Raw genomic sequence first — 5,065 nt, 5'->3', positions numbered from 1 at the left:
ATTTTCCTTACATCAAGACCTTTCCAACCATTACTCACATAATCATGTTTGGATTTGGCATATGGCATTTTCGAAGAAGGGAATATTTTGGTGCATTTATGGAAACTTGATTCAAACTTCATGCATAATCCAATTACATCACATCTCCGTGTCCTAAACCAATATGATGATGTTAAGCTTGCTAAATCAATTAGATTTGGGCCCTCCATGCGCCTGTACAGGCCCATGCACGGAGGTCCTCTTCATTCATGCACATGAAATTTTCATGCATTGCCTTTGCCAATTGCTATATATAGAGTTGTTCAGCCTAACTCTTCCTCAACCTAATGGCGCCAGAAATGCTGCACAACTGAAACCATAACCAATACCGAAGAAGCTATCTCACTTTCTTTCAAATTTTTCAGATCCAAACTTCAACTACATCTGGTTGAATCCTTGGATCTAAAGCTTCTGAACCTTCATCATTCATCTCATTGATCTTCTGTTTTGGAAAAGAAAGCAAGGAATCAAGCTCTAGTTTCCAGAAATCAAACTTACTCTTCAACTGGTATTTTCTTCGAATCTCATCATCCATTGTCCTATTTGCTTGGATCTCGTGTTGGCTGAAGTCCTCTCAATAGAGGCATCATGATTATGCATTTAATTTTTGAAATCCATTGAGTTCATAATGAACACCACAGAGCTTCCATCTCTGATTTCTCTCGATATAGAGATCTAGAGTGGAATTGAGTGGCACAGGGATGATGTACATCATCCCAGCTTTCTGAAGATGTATGGATCGTGCATTTTGGTTGCCTTTTGGATCTCTGCAATTTTGGCAGGAAAATCCAAGCTCACCTGAGAATAAGGTGGCTCCGGTTGCCGTCCCATTGCCAGATGCATTGTGGACCCTTGGATTCATTTTCCAGATTTGATCTTGGCCTTTGATTGTTATGACTTTTATTTAATCTATGCGTGGTTGCATTGACTTGGTCCTATGATGCGCACGCATGCCATTGCCTTCAGATCATCCACGTCATTTAATGAAAGGAGATCTAACGCGCCAGGATTTTCCACATTTTCTAATTTCTGATTTTATTTTGGTTATTCCCTTTTATTTCAAAAATCAATATCTCTCTCATTTTTAATCCAAAAATTATGGGGCCAATTGCATTAGCCTCCAAATAAATTCTAGTTTCTATTTCTGATTTTTAATATTTTTTATTTCATCATTTGATATTTTTTGTGAATTTTCTCTTTTTTGGTTATTTTTAATTCATTTTAAATAGTTTTTGATATTCAAAAAATACAAAAATATTTTCCTAACCCATTTGAATGATGATGGATCTAAGAAAAATATTCTCATCAATTTTTAAATTGATTTGAGATTTATTTGAGATTTTAGTTCAATTAGGTTATTTTTATTCATTTTTAATTGATTAAAAATAGTTTCTAACTTTTAAAAATGCTGAAATTTTTTGTCAAACTTTGTTTGACCTTGCTGAACTTGGGAGAAATCACTTGGACCATTCAAGGTTGATTTGAAGTGATTTTGAAGTTTGACCTTTCTTTTATTTTTAATTCAAGTTTATTTTAATATTAAAAATACCAAAAAATATTTTGCTTATTGTTTGATCTCCAATCTTCATCTCATTTCTGATTTATCATTGTTTGACTTTGACTTTCAATGTCATTTGGTCAATACATTTGGATTGGTACATCTTATTTCACTTTATGCATTTTGATCTTTCCATTTCCTTATCCATTCTTCATCTCCTTCTTCTTCTTCTTCTTTTTTTCTTTTTGATCAATGAGTTGAAGGTTGATAAGTTAGCATTGATTAGGGAGACTTAATCTTCCTTGATTAAAATCTAATTCATCTTGATCAATTGATCAAGTAAATGGCTTTGCATTAAGGATAGGTTGTTTTCTAAATCATGCAAAAGGCTTAAACCAATACAAGATCAATTCTCTTTTTCTTTTTGGCATGGCAAGTTCTTGGAACTTGGTTCACTAATCAAGACTTCTAACTTGTGTTGTTGCCTACATTATTATTGACCAGCCTCAGATAGTTGTGACTTCTACATAAGTCCAATTACGATTGCTTAACATAACGCTAAATTTGCCTTATGGCACACTAACTACTAACACTAACCATTAACAATTAACATTTACCTTTTGCTCTTTACTTTTATGAAATTTACTATTCTTGCACATATTATCCATTTGCTTTTCTCTTTGCTCACTTGAGCCCATGTTTATGTCAATGCCATTTGCCTTTTGCTCACATGAGCACATAATTGTGTAGATACTTTTGTGCTTGTGTTTTTGTTTTGATTGTTGTGGACCAAATGCAAAGAAATGGACTTAGATTCTAAGACTTTCCCTATGCACATTTGGAGTCAAAGAGCAACTAGGCATTGGGCCTTTACAGTGCTATAAAAAGTCAAAGAGCAACTAGGCATTGAGCCTTTAGAATACTTAAGTTTGAAGATGAACATTGAAAGGACCATATTCTAAACTCCCTCTTGTCCATTCTTTGATTGTGTTATAGAACCTTTTGATGTGTGTTCTCTTGTGCTAGGAGTTCCAACTTGAGCTTAATTGAAGGACCATTGCCATGCTCATCCAAAGTGAAAGACACAAGGAACATTGAGGAACTCTGAAGAGGATTGTTTGATGATTGCTTTCGCTTTATTGTGATTGCTTATTCCAAAGGATGGGAGCTACTTGGATCATCTATATGATCTCAAGAGAGGAACTCCATTATGGTTTTGTTTCTTCATCCTTTCTCTTTTTGCTCTACTTAGGACTTAGCCACTCTTCTTCTTCTCTCCACTCTAACCCAAGCCAAAACTTTTTGTGCAAACATTTAACTATTGTTTTCAAACATTAGAAACCTAAGCCTTATGCTTTTGATTTTCAAACTTTCATTTAATAACACTTATTTTGAATTGAATCTTTAAGTCAACTTTGACTATTTTGTATATACTTCTAATTGGTAAATATAACCCATTCAAGTGTCTTTTGTGGTTCCAATGGCCACTTTATTAATCAAAATCTTTCATAACCTTTAGCTATTAGGTTTGAGTTATCTTTGTGGTAGATGTAATACTCACCTATATCCTTAGTGATGGATTTGTGGTTTTATGTTGAGTTTTCTCCCTTGGATAACAAAAGACCTTAAGGCTTTTGGACCAATCAATTTACCAACTCATTTTTGAGATTTTTACCCCGAACTACGAGATTTTGATCCTAATCTTTTTTAAGATGGTACGTAGGCAATGGGTTTATCCATCCAAACACAAAATGTAAATAACTTGTATATTCTCCTCTCATCTCTTCAATCATGTTTGCACAAACAAAATTTTCACAAGACAACAACCTTGCAACAAATATGAAAAGGGCTCCCTAGGAGTACCTAGGATGTTTTGGGTGCCTAACACCTTCCCATTACATAACCAACCCCCTTACCCAGATCTCTGTTTTCTTTTACTAGTTTTTGTTAAAACTATTAGGTTTTTGTTCGCTTTCTAACCATTCCTTTGGATAAATAGAAGTGCGGTGGCGACTCGACTTGTATGATTTACCTTGGATTTAGTCAATATCTTTAATGGTAACGAATACCCCGCTACAAAAAAGTGGCGACTCTTCTGGGGATGTTTTCCTAGTGGGTTTTTCCTACTTTTCGTACTTGTTGTATTGTATTGTCTTGTGACATACTTTTTGTGCAATTTGGGATTACTGTATTGTATGTAATGATTGAATTGCTTGATATTAATTCCTTGTATGCTTGGTGATCTTTGTGAGATGAGTTCTATACTCGGACTCGAGTGCACTTAGGATAGGAGAATGGCGTAGTCTTGTTGACTTGTGTGGAGTTATTCCTTAGCAAGTTGACTTGCAAGTCTATTCACTTGGTGGAGTTCATGTTGGGATCAATAATGTCACACAAGTAAGTTGTGGTTAGACATTACTCTTTCCAATATAGACCTTAGAAGCCAAGGACCTTAGTTTACCAAGCCCATCTTGGCCTATTCTTAGGATGTAGTGCGAAAGTCGTTCAAGTGTAAGATTTGATACGATTGTTACGCGATACTACACTCATAAGAGTCTCTCTTGAGAATATTTTTGGAATACAAGTAGTCGTTTCTCCGATAATATCCGAAAGATGGGATGATGACTATGGGAACCTCTTGTAGAACATGTTTGGTAGGTTTAAACCCTAGTACATTCCCTTTGGGTGGTTCTTAACCGAGACCCCATGCTCGTGACTTGCAACAAACCCTTGATTCATGGTTGATACGTTCATGTATCCTTAATATCAATGGAACTTGGGTGTTGATAAGGTGTAAACCATAATCCACCAAAATGGATGATTGATATTAGGGATAATATGATCCATCCCATGACCTTTGTTTGGTGTGCTTTGCTTGATCCTTGAGTGTGATTGTTGCATTCATGCATTCATGCACTCATTTGCATCCATATCATCATTAATGAAGAAATTTATCAAGGAACTTAAGGGGTTTATTTGCAAATTTTTATACATGGAAAGACAAAGAAGGAATACAAAGAAGTACAGTTTCAGACAACCAGATTTGAAAGAGCTAAGGAACTTGACATCCTATGTATTAGATCCTTTGGGTTTCAAGGCTCGTTTTGGGATGCTTCTTCCTCTTCTGCCTACTTAGGTGGACGAAGGGTTGATGAGTGTATTGGTACAGTTTTATGATCCTTTGTATCGTTGCTTCACGTTTCCAGATTTCCACCTTTTACCTACACTTGAGGAGTATGCCTACCTTGTGGGTATACCTATTCTAGACCAGTTGTCGTTCAGTGGCTTAGAGAGTATTCCTACTTCTCGAGAGATAGCTGACATGTTACACATAGATGAATCTCTGGTTGGTGCTCATATGACTACCAAAGGTGGAATTCAAGGTCTCCCTTATGAGTTCCTCATCGCTCAAGCTACTATGTATGGGAAGGCCATGAGTGAGGATGCCTTTGAGGCCATCTTTGTACTTCTCATCTATGGGTTAGTGTTGTTCCCCAACATCGACAAGTTTGTGGATGTGAATGCTAT

This window comes from Lathyrus oleraceus, chromosome 6, assembly GCF_024323335.1.
Source record: "Lathyrus oleraceus cultivar Zhongwan6 chromosome 6, CAAS_Psat_ZW6_1.0, whole genome shotgun sequence".
In the NCBI taxonomy this organism is placed as follows: Eukaryota; Viridiplantae; Streptophyta; class Magnoliopsida; order Fabales; family Fabaceae; genus Lathyrus; species Lathyrus oleraceus.
Note: the sequence above shows the minus strand (reverse complement) of the source record.